Consider the following 12847-nt stretch of genomic DNA (forward strand, 5'->3'; position numbering starts at 1 on the left):
GTCCTACATGATCAAGTCTGCAACTTGGGTAAAGTTGGTTTTATATTTGCATATTCGCGGAGTTTCGCGTTCAATATCTCGTGAGCTGAATATTGTTACTACACAAATAACATTGTTTTAATATTTAAATCTTCTTCTTAAAACGAGCTTTCCTTCGGGTCTGCACTTTGCAGATGGTCCCTTCTTAGCAGCCTGCGCATAGAGATCAATGTATTTTGTCCAGTGCGAAGGAAAGGTCGTTTTGAGGAAAATTATGTTGTAGCTTCTGGTGTTTAATCTGTAGTTATATGTGATAGGTGTTTTCTGTAGCAACAACGTTTAGTTCACGAGTTATTGAACGCGGAAGTCCGCGAATGTGCGAATATGCGAATATAAAACCAACTTTACCTAAGTAGACTCACTCACTTATTGATCAATGTTAAATATCAATCACCAACTGGAGTTTTGTTTTATAATTGTGTACGGACCACGAATATGTCAGGAAATTGTATTATTGGCTATGTATTTGTGTATACATGTATATTTCTTATTGTTATATTATATATAATATATATATATATATATATATTTTTTTTATTTATTCAAATTGTTATTATGAGTATTATTATTGTCTTAACCTTTATGTAATGTATGGTTAATTATTTTGGCGGAAAGGGTTATAAAGGGGGGAAAAGCTATAACTTAAATTGTATGAAACTTTGTTAATGCTTTGGAAAAAGTTTATAAATAAATGATAAAAAAAGAAAAGAAAAAAGAACGTGAGCAGCTCATAAACACCATCTCCTGATGAGCAGCGTCTTCAGTCTTCAGTCTTATTCCCGGTAAGATCATGTCATCTCATGTGGGAATTATTGTGTCATTGTGTTTCAGCCTTTATTCAAACGTAAGCACATGTTGTTCAGCTTGTTGACTCTCTAGTGTGCTTGATTATGTGTAGAAGAACTTAAAGAAATTAAGATGGAATTGTTTAAAGCAGGTTTGGAAGTTGCAGGGAATTATTTGAATTTTGAAAGATATTATGAACCTACAAATACACTTCCAGATAAACACACACACACACACACACACTTACACAGAGGCCCGAAGACGGAAAGGACGGAAGAATGCCCATATATGGGGAACGATGTTGACACCAGAAGCCACCTTGACTGAGGCAATAGAAGGTTGATTTCACATGCTTTAGTTCCTCTGGTAAAAACCCAAGAAACTGCATAGGAACAATGTAACCCAGTTCGGTATAAATATGACTGCTTTTTGATTGTTAGTTGTTGCATTTTTTATTTTGATGTCATGTGCATCCCTGGGGAGAAATCAGCTCTCTTCCAGTTCAGTTTATTAACTGAAACTCTTTTTGCTTAAATTGCTCTGCTGTATTACCTTAACTTGAATAGCTCAGATGAGGACAAGTTATTTTTTACATCTATTGCTGGAACTGCTTTAAGGTAAATAGCCTGTGTAATTCTCCACTCATACAGGACTGCCCTGTTGAGATTGGATAAGCTGAAGTATTATAACCTGTAACCTCTTGATGATTTGCTACAAGTATTAATCATTGTGTAACCAGTATTTTTATCATTTGTTCAAATACATTTTTATTTCATAAACACAAACACTGTTCAGTTTTACTTCAACAGTTCTATAAGTAATAGAAAGAGCATTATAGTATATCTTGCAAGACCAAGGACAACGAAGGATCCAGGAAAGATTCTGCTGGAGGGTAAGCATGAGTTTGATCAATAGGCCTAGTTGTCAATGATTGTTATTGTTGCACGAGAGTGTAGGGACACGCCTAGATTTACTGGTATAGGCTAAACAAGCTAGTGAGGATTTAATCCTATTCTGACCTGACAGCAAAAGACCACCTAGCTACTTCAATACTAGGGGTTCTTCAGGAGATGAGATAAATACCAGATCTCACCACAGAGTTCTTTAAGGTCCTGTAGGAACCAGTTTCCATTTCAGGATCTTGATATTCATTTGATGATGATGATCAGCTCATAAACTTCATCATCTGTTTCCCAGGTGAAAAGGATTTTATTTTAGAAAAGGACAATATTTAAATTGTGCTTTTTTGGACATACTTAATATATTTAAATTATACTGTACTAAGGGTGTATTAAATGTATTATTTTGAAACAACAGTATATTAAGTGTATTTCAAGATATGCTTAAGATACATTTTAAGTTATTTGCAATATATTTTAATATATTAAATTGTGCTAACATGGAACCACTTCAAGCACATTTAGTGCATTTAAGTGTATTTCTTTACAGTTCATTTAAAATATACTTTAATATTTCATAAACTACAGTTATCATATATTTGAGGCTTATTTTTTTAAATAATGTACTTCAAGAACATTTCAATAGCATTTCAGCTCATTAGAAATATTACTGAAAATCGGGATGCACCGATACTGATACCAGTATTTGTGTGTCGGTCTGATACTGTGCTCGTAACACTACCCCGATTCAACCGCACCCGATACCACTTTAGTGGCCGTTTACATATCGCATTTTTTGCGCGTTCAAAACTTTTACTTTAAATGTAGGCTATGCCACGGCGAGATGAAAACGTCTCAACTTCTCATCTCAAAAGGTCATGTGACAAAAGTCAACCGATCAGCTTCGGCCTTTCCGTAACAACATCGAAAGCTTGGCCGAACAGCTGATCATAGCTGTACAGGGCAGCTTTTTATTTCTCATCTCCATAAAATATATCTAGTAGTAAAGCTAATGCAAGGGCTAGAAATAAATTAATTCTTTGCTGATACTTCCTCGTCATCATGGAGAGCGCAGTTTGCACCATTTTCTCCTTCTTTCCAAATTGCTCTCCCGTGGCGTCTGTCGTTGCTGTGCAACCATGAACAAAGGCGCGCCTGGAAAAACGAGCGCGCTGCGCCGCTTCTATTATGAGCGCTCATGCCACGCGCCTACATTTGAAATAACAAATTTGCACACGCAAAAAATGAGCTATGTGAACGGCCCCTTATAGCAACGTGACATTAGCCTAATGCAAAATATTTCCATATGTGGCTCTTTCCTCCTTTCTTGTCAACGAGTGGATTCAGAGCCACCGCATTAGTAGTGCCGCCGGTCGCCATGTCTCTGTGTTTTTTATGAAGAGGACGCAACTGTGCACCTTTTGGACAGCGCATCAAGAACCGGATTAATCAGGTACTTCGGTACCACCGGTACTTAAGAAAAGCTGGTAACGTAACGGTTACATTTTTTTTGTACCGACTTGGTACCGAAGTACCGGGTCTTTTGCCAACACTAGTCTGAACCCGTATAGAACCATGCCAATTAATGGCGCGGGCGCCTCCTCAGGGACGCTACGTCACTCACTCTTATACAGTGAACGTATACTGTGGTTTTCCCTGTCTCACCCGACGCCTCTGGGGATAGATGCTGAAGGATTACAAATTTTAAGAATCTATTTCAGATATGCTTCCTTACATAACATCACGGTGAAGAATACTGATTTTAGCATTTGAGGTTTTAATTTAGATTCCAATATAGACTGAGAAAGTTTAGCAGCTGTTATGATGATTATATCAAGAGATTCCTGCCAGTCCTGTTTCTCTAAATGAGTCAATTGCTGGGACTCTCACCCTCACCCTTTGTCTTTATGCATTTCCTGACCATTAAGCTCAATGTACAGCTGTGCTTTTGTCTCTGTGATCATGTGAAGATATGGGTGATACCATCAGGCTGATTGGATCATTAGAATAATAGTGTTATGCTGATTAGTTCTGTCTCTCTTGAGCAAGCCGGATAACCTGCCAAACTGGTTTTGACTTGATTGATCAAATCATGCCTATGCTTTGTCTTGAATTTGTCTCCACCTTCAAAAGTCCCTCCTCCTAAAATGCATATAAGATACCATGTAAAATTCCCTTAGATAGATAATGTTGGAAGTACTGCAGCAACGTACAGCGGAGTTCTCAATAAAGAATAAACTTCTGTTGAACGCGATCCCAACTGTCTCCTGGTCTTGCGTCGGTGAAAGAAAACTTTCCAACAATGCCTTCGCTCATCTGTGGCCGGATTTGAGACTGTATGCATTCCCTCCAGTCAAGCTAATCCCTGCAGTCCTTTGCAGAGTGAGGGAGTGTGGAATCCGCCTCCTTCTGGTAGCCCCATTCTGGCCATCCCAGACGTGGTTCTCGGAGCTGAGCTCCCTGGTGGAGGGGTCCCCTTGACAGATTCCTATCAGGAGAGATCTGCTGTCTCAGCTCCAGGGCAGGATTTGGCGTCCTCAACCCGAGATATGGAGGCGGTGGGTGTGGCCGATAAAAGGGAATCGCTAGCGACAGTGGCGTCTGGTCTTCCTGCTAATGTTCGGGAGACCATTGATAACGCTTGTGTGCCTTCTACTAGGCGGCTATATTTTTCTAAGTGGAAGGTCTTTGAGTCTTGGTGTTCAGCTCATGCAGTGGACCCAGTCAGCTGCCTGGTCGGTTCAGTGCTGGAATTCCTGCAGGATAAGTTTGTGTCTGGAGCAGCTGCTACTACCTTGAGAGTTTAAGTCGCGGCTGTCGCCGCCTGTCAGGGGTCAGATGAGGTTCTCCTAGATAGACAGCATCTGGTCTCCACGTTTCTGCACGTCCTATTAGTGTCCCCACCTGGGATTTATCAGTTGTTTTGGAGGGGCTATTATAGCCTCCCTTTGAACCCTTGGAGTCAGCTCCGGACTGGATTCTGACTCTCAAGAGCCCCTTTCACACAGCGCTTTGATTGGTAAAATTGACAGAGTGCCTTCTGTGTGAAAGCAAACACGTCCCGGGATTGATTCTGGGATCGATGCCGGGATGGGGACCTAGTAACATTGCTGGGATCAGTCCCGGAATGCGCCCTGTGTGAACAAAAGCCAGGACCAAGGGGTGTGTCGTAGTGATGGCGCAGTATGGACTCGTCTTTGTGTAGAAATGACGAAGAGGAGTTATCAGCAGAACTGACATGTAGAAATGATGAAGAGACAAATCCTGGGACACATTATCCATGTATTTTCTGGAATCTCTGTGTGAAAGTGACTAAGGTGGCGCTTTTGTTAGCATTGGCCTCTCTCAAGAGTGTGGGGGATCTACAGGCTCTTTCTGTGAGTGAGTTCCCCAGATCTTGTGAAGGTGTATCTACGACCTAGACCTGGTCCCAAAGTTTTGTCAACATCATTCTGTTCTCAAGTCGTTCTTCACTCTTTCTGTCCCCCTCCTTTTTCCTTTGCTGAGGAGGAGAAGCATCATTTGCTTTGCCCTGTTCGGGCTTTAAAGGCATATGTGGACCGCTCTGGCCAGTGGCGCAAGTCGTCTCAGTTGTTTGTATGCTTTGGGGCCACAAGATGAGAGACGCAATTTCTTTGGCTTATGAGTTGCGTAACGTCCTTCACCTCTGGGCGATAAAGCTCACTCTACTAGGAGTATAGCGTCTTCCAAGGCCCTTTTTAAGGGAGTTCCTCTAGAACAGTGGTTTCCAAACCTGTCCTGAAGGACCCCCAACACTGCACGTTTTCTTCTGATGAGTTGAATCAGGTGTGTTTGATTAGGGAGACAAAGAAAACGTGCAGTGTTGGGGGTCCTTCAGGACAAGTTTGGGAACCACTGCTCTAGAAGATACTTGTGTGGCGGCAGGTTGGTCCTCTCCACACACTTTTATCAGGTTTTATTACTTGGATTTAGATGCGGCCCCTGGTTCCTGGGTTCTTTCCATACGAACTGGTCGCTTAGGTCCTAATTGAGTTTGGTCTGGCTCAAAAAAAAAATGTTAAAGGAGAGTTCCTTGTTGGGCCAGATCTGGCAGTGCTTAGCTTGGCGTGTGTAGTATATCGTTCCCATTGCGTCATCAAAGCGTTGGATGAACCTATGAAAGAGAACGTCTCGGGTTACTTGCGTAACCCATGTTCTCTGAATAGGGAACGAGACACTGCGTTCGCTGCCAAGCTCCTCTTGCTGCCGAAGGAGCTTCTTCTTCATCGGTGGAAAATCTGAGGAGCAGATGGCGCGTTCACTGTATAAGAGTGAGTGACGTAGCGCCGCTGAGGAGGCACCCGCAGGGTAGCTGACTTCTGGGTACAAATGTGTCCCCAAAATATGGTTAAGTAGGCACACATAGATCAGTCAGTCAGGAACAGAGGGGAAAAAGAGGTATTTTGATTTTCTGTTTGGAGTCAATTAAAGGGTAAAGGAGGAGAAGCAAGTGGCACAGGAAAAGAATAATGAGAGCATGTTTGTATGTGTGTGAGGGGGAAGTGAAAATGAGACATTGTAGAGACTTGTCTATACATACCTTTGTCTGGTTTTGCTGAAAGCTTTAATAACAGCGGTTTTTCTTTTTGGAATTGTGGACTTCATCATCTACAAATAAAAGTGAACACAACTGCACACCAATTACATATACACATCGCAAAAAAACAAAAACAAAAAGTCAAAATCATCATCGACAGCAGCAACAAAAGTACTACAGTTTTTTTTATTCGCTTTGGTACTATTTTCACAAGTTAGGTGTACATTTTCCAAACTCTTAGTACAAAAATCCAAACTGATCACACTTGTAACACAGCTAGTCATTCTTTCAAAACCTGATGTAATGCTTTCAGTCAGTTGCACATGTTTTCAGTCCACATAATCATTGTTTCAAACACAAGATTATTGTAATATGTAATGAGAACATTTGGTTTAATCACAGAAACACAACAGTATGATCTTCTTTCAATTTAGTACTTTTAACAATCAGCTCATTCAACAGCAAACAATGCAAGATACATGTTTCAAATCACAGTTGTTGCTGAATTAATTACAGTAATACAGGCTATGCCACATTAGAAAATACACGTGCATAACCTAACTTATGTAATTTAATCCATAATGTTTGTAATAGTATCTATCCAGTGTGTTATCAAAAGGTGTGATGAAGCACAGCCATGATGTTCTGTGCTAGAACAGAGTTTGCTGGCAATGAATACAGTAAATGATTTTGACTATTTGACTGAATATACTGTAGTGGACCTTTACAGATGAAGGTTGAGTTACAGTAATGTAACAACCATGTCTCTACCATGTTTACAGTATCACATGGCATACATACTGTAATGTAAAATGCATTAGATGCCATCTGTCTCCCTTCTACTGATGCATCTCTGATCAATCTGATGTTTTACAGTCATAGACTGTTTCCTCTGCCTTATACTCTATTCTGCTTTACAGTATTTTCACAAATGGCAAATTTCTCTGTATCTTTCTCTCTCACACACACACACACACACACACACACACACACACACACACACACACATGCGTGTTCACACACTTTGAACATGATGGAGGTTATTATCTATAAATCACTTATGTAAAAATAATTCATTACATTTGGTTTTCCATATCAGAAATTGCAAACAAGTTCTATAGAAACGGTATATAGAATCAATATCTATAGAAATCTATAGGTGCACCAAATGATTCATTGATTAACCATTAAGATCAGTTGGATTAAATAATAGACACATGTATTAAACTGAACAAGAAGAGATGCAAATCAAAAGTTTGATAGTAAGAGCTTTATGAAAGGCAGTTACTGTGAATGAAACATTCATATAGATGAAACACTTATTTTGTGTTGTGAAAAGGATACTTTGTGATTTTGTGTATTGTACTAACACAATTGAAAACATAATGAAATGTTTGAAAAAAGTGCACTTTTGATGATCTGTTGTGATATTAGCACTAAGAGTTTGGAAAATGTACACCTAACTTGTGAAAATAGTACCAAAGCGAATAAAAAAAACTGTAACACACTGGATAGATACTATTACAAACATTATGGATTCAATTACTTCTAATGCGGCAACTGTAGCCTGTATTACTGTAATTATTTCAGCAACAACAGTGATTTGAAACATTTATCTTGCATTGTTTGCTGTTGAATGAGCTGATTGTTACGTAAAAGTACTAAACTGAAAGAAGGTCTTACTGTTGTGTTTCTGTGATTAAACCAAATGTTCTCATTACATATTACAATAATCTTGTGTTTGAAACGATGATTATGTGGACTGAAAAGTGTATAACTGTAATGAAAGCATGAGATCAGGTTTTGAAAGAATGACTAGCTGTGTTACAAGTGTGATCAGTTTGGATTTTTGTACTAAGAGTTTTGAAAATGTACACCTTACTTTTGAAAATAGTACCAAAGCGAATAAAAAAACCTGTAATTAACATGAATAATGCATAATTTATAATAAAAGGTAATGGTAACCCACTAGTAATGAGTCAAGTGTTACTACATCATTCGAAAGGAACTACTAATTATTTGGATCAGTATCTAAAGTGAAAAACATGATAACTACCTAATATTGACTGAAGTCATTGTAAGCTTTTGAGATTTTTTGTAAGAGTTTGAATAGTAATTCCTTCCAATGGATTTGGTAACACTTTAGTCATTACTAGTGTGTTACCATGATCTTCACTTTAGAATACTGATCCAAATAATTAATAGTTCCTTTAGAAAGATGTAGTAACACTTGAGTCATTACTATCCAAAACCTTACAAAATCTCAAAAGCTTACAATGACTTCAGTCAATATTAGGTAGTTATCATGTTTTTCACTTTAGAATACTGATCCAAATTATTAGTAGTTCCTTTAGAAGGATGTAGTAACACTTGATTAATTACTAATGAGTTACCATTACCTTATTATATATTATGCATTATTAATATTAATTATGAAACTGTATATAGTAGTTCTTAGTAGTTTTCAGTGAGGTATGAAAAATAGTAGTTACTGATTAGCTAATAGTGAACTACCACATTCGACTGAACGCTATGACTTACTAATTCGTTAATCAGAGTTTCTTGTTAGTTAATAGTAGTTACTACAATATTAATCATGCATTACTCATTTGTTCCTGTGTAGTTATTCATTAATGAAGGAACAGTATTCTAAAGTGTTACCGAAGAGGCTGATGAAAACATTTGCTTAAGGCGCATGCTGAAGAAACTAAGTCAACTTCTCCTTTAAGACAAACTGAATATCAGAACTTCCCGTTTAAGAGATGGGCCACAACTTTAACCAATTGAGGGGTGGTTTCCCGGACCAAGATTAAGCCTAGTCCTAGACTAAAATGGCCATTTAAATCAGATTAACAGAAATGTGCTTTCTCTGTCATGGTTTTAAAAAGTCTAAGACTTAGTCTAGTCAAGAATTGGAGTGGAGGAAGACTAGAGCAACTTCAGGACTAAATTGAGGCTTAAATTAAACCTACCAGGAGGCAGGTTTAACTTCAGATTATGAGGACACATGAATTACTTGGACTATGTCAATGATGATCAGCGCTTTCCACCAGCCAGGCAAGTTCTTGCAGACAGAAGTGACCCATTGCAACGTTTTGATGAAATAAGTTTTCGAGATCGTTTACGCATGCATAAAGTAAAAAGTCATAGGTTGCATAGATGGAACCCATATTCCCATTAAGCATCCCTCTACTCCAGATGCTGACGAATACAAGAACTGAAAGAACTGGTTTTCCATAAATGTCCAAGGTGTATGCACTCCCCAGTTAGAGTTTTCAAACATTGTTGCACAGTAGAAAGGTGCAACTCATGATTCCCGAATTTTCTTCAACTCATCTCTGTATACTCAATTTGAAAGAAGAGATCATAATGGAATTTTGCTTGGTGACAGTGGGTATGCTCAGAAGGATTTCTTGTTTACGCCATACTTGCACCCAACAACAGCTGAACAACTGCGCTACAACCAGGCTCATATGCGCACAAGGGGTTTAGTCGAGCGCATGTTTGGTGTTTGGAGGAGTCGTTTTCAGTGCCTTAGGAAAACACTCAGATTCAAACCAAGTAGATGCTGCACTGTCATCGTTGCAACAGCTGTTCTTCACAACTACCTAAAAAAGCAGGGATGCCCAGATCCCCCAATAGAAGAGGATGACAATCCAGATGTGCCACCATTTACAACAAACCACAGAGAAGGACTTGCATACAGGGATGCTTTTGCATTGTGCCACTTTAAATAGATCTTTTTACATTATTTAACTTTCAACCCTCTGTTCAGATCTGATACATGTAATAATAAAACTAAATATTTGTTAAAATTGTACAACTTTTTGGTCTGGTATGTTACTGAAACCACCACAACATCCATCTTTTCTTAATAAAACAATATTTATTTCACAGATTTGTCACGGTTCACGAATGCATTGCTTTATTTTTGTCTCGTGCGTTTGTTATTTGTGTGTGTGTGTGTGTGTCACGTGGATCTGTGGGTGTGGCCGGAGCAATCACGCTCATTCATCAATCTGCAATCATCATCGGCGCCAGCTGCGACTCATCATCACTTCCTTAAATACTCACCGTTTTCTCCTCTCCATTGTCAGATCGTTGTTGAAGTCTTGTGCTGTCTGGTGTCCTGATCCTGTGTTCCTGTTCCGCGTTCTGTGCTCGTGTGGTGTTTGTTCCTGGATTCCTGTTCGCTGTTCTGTTCGTCGTTCACGCCGGAATTCACCATCACCATCACTGCACTTCTGCACCAGCCAAGACTCACCCGTGTTTGACCATCGAGGTCCCTGCGCCACCCGCCTGTGTTTGTTACCCTGTATGTTTCATCAATTATACAAATAAAGAGTTTATTGCACCTGCTATTGCTTCCTCGTTCTCACATCATGACAAGATTAATGTACTGATGTGACATTTGAGCCTGTTGCATATCTCTCCTTCATCTTTATCTCCAGTTCTACTTGTATCTTCATCTTCATTTCATGCTCCCCCTTAAGATACTTCAATTTATGTTCATGAAAATCATTAGCCAACTTTTCATGAACAGTGAGTCCTTTCTTCTGGTTACCAGTACTGGCAGACATTGCCACCCTTGCTTCTGAGGATGTGGAGGGTAAGCTGCTTTCCAATTCTTCAGTTCTGTTTTGACCTTCTCCTTGAAACATGAACAGTTCATATATGGTCAAATAAATACAGATTAAATGGGAAAATGTTTCACATCATATGACAGAAGCAAATAGAAGTTTGAGAGGAGAGAAACAAAAGCCAAAATCAAATTCAAATACTTAATATAGGTGCATGTGATCCATCATCTGAACTGTCCAGTTGGTCATCATCTGGTATGTTCTCCAAAGGTTGCTGATTCTCCAGTATTCCTGTCAGTAACTCATCCAACACATCACAGTCTTTATTTGCAGGTCCTCCGCCAGTCTTAAACCTCTCTCTTCGAGCTTCAGCAACAGTTTTTTTGAGGTTTATTTTGATATTTTTCCACAACACCTGTATTAAATAACTATTATAAATACAACAGTAAAAGCCATAATAAAACTAATGACTCTTACCTGAAGTTGGTGTATTGTTCTTGTAGATGTGTGTTCATTTGCATTAAATTCATTACAAATAGATGTCCAGGCATTCCTTTTCTTTGATTCAACAGCTGATGTGTGCGGTTTATCTTCGATAACAGGATGCCTCGAAACTATTTGCTTTAAAAGACTTTTCTCATGTTCAGAAAAGTTCTTTGATCGCACTCGCTTTTCAACTTCCATTGCCATTTGCTTCTCAGTTGCATATAATTTTAACCTTTTCTTGGTTCATTCCATGTTTTATAGGCAACCTCAATCCAGCTAATCCTGATTTGCACAGGTGGTATTAAATTAATCGAGTGTATTTTAGTTGAGGACTCCATAGTCCAGGTGTTAGTAATCTGTACTTAATCTGTGTTTCAGAAAGCCATTTTTTAAGACATGATTAACTATTCTAGATTAAGGCCTACTCCTGTCTTAATTTAATCTTGGTCAGGGAAACCACCCCTGAGTGTTAAAATGGTGATTGCTCGTACATCTGATTACTTACAGAGAAATTGAAAACTCACCCACCCCGCACATGGCCACATGTACACACTCATACACAAACATATACACACACAACCAGGGGTTAAATTGGGATTTATTATGTGGGGGGGCTCTCCCTAAGAGGGTCCGGGGGTATGCCCCCCCAGGAATGTTTTTTTTTTTAAATAAACCATTAAATGGCATTTTCTGGAGAGTTTTGTGCAAAGAAATGGAGAAATTGAGTTTACTTTACTGAAGTAGGCTACATTTTTCACGTAGTTGTTTCTTTACCTATCTGTACTTTACTTAAGTAGAATCAATAGTGCATAGGCCTACTTTTGACTTTTACTTCGTTACATTTTGCAGCAATTATTATACTTTCTACTCCACTACATTTCTACAACGTTTCGTTACATTTTCGTTACATTTTCTGATCAGTTTTTCCCCTGCCAAAACAGGGATTGAAAAAAATCTCCTGTTTTCGGGTGCTGATGCGGTGGTGACGCGTTCATGTAACATGTAAGGGTGGCGCTGCCAATAAAGCACCTAAAAGCTGTCACTAAGAACCCTCAAAATAATGATTATGAATATGTAAAATATAGCAACGAGACATTTTAATTGTTTATTAATAAACAAGTGTTTTCTGTGTCAGTGCCCTGCATAGATGAAGTTGACGATGCTGACTCGTGATCTTCGCAGTAGTGAACGCACCAGAGAGAAATGCACATTTCATACGGATTACACAAGCAGCAGTCTGTTTTCTTTCGTTTTGAATTGTTCTGTTTAAAAGAAGACATTTCAAGCTTTCTATAGATATTTCTCAGGTCTGTCAGGCAAGTAGGCTACCTTACGCTGAGTTTCGGTTCATTTATGAGATGAGCTCCAGTTCACGCGCCGGCGCCTCAGTGTCGTGTTTATCTATTGTCTGCTATATTTACTTCTTAATTATTAAATCCTGGCAATTGGTTGATGAAACATTGATTAAAATTAAGATATCATTAATACAAAACGAAATT

At 38.9% G+C, this 12847-nt stretch overlaps 1 long non-coding RNA gene across 1 annotated transcript; it reads left to right on the forward strand.

The window, feature by feature from the left end:
- The first annotated feature begins 1134 nt into the window (after positions 1–1134).
- Positions 1135–10890, forward strand: LOC311087387. Its single transcript, XR_014607256.1, has 3 exons — positions 1135–1442; positions 1621–1717; positions 10380–10890. It is a non-coding gene; the product is annotated as an uncharacterized lncRNA (long non-coding RNA).
- The last annotated feature ends 1957 nt before the right edge of the window (positions 10891–12847 follow it).

This window comes from Abramis brama, assembly GCF_963993115.1.
Source record: "Abramis brama genome assembly, chromosome: 7".
Classification (NCBI taxonomy): domain Eukaryota; kingdom Metazoa; phylum Chordata; class Actinopteri; order Cypriniformes; family Leuciscidae; genus Abramis; species Abramis brama.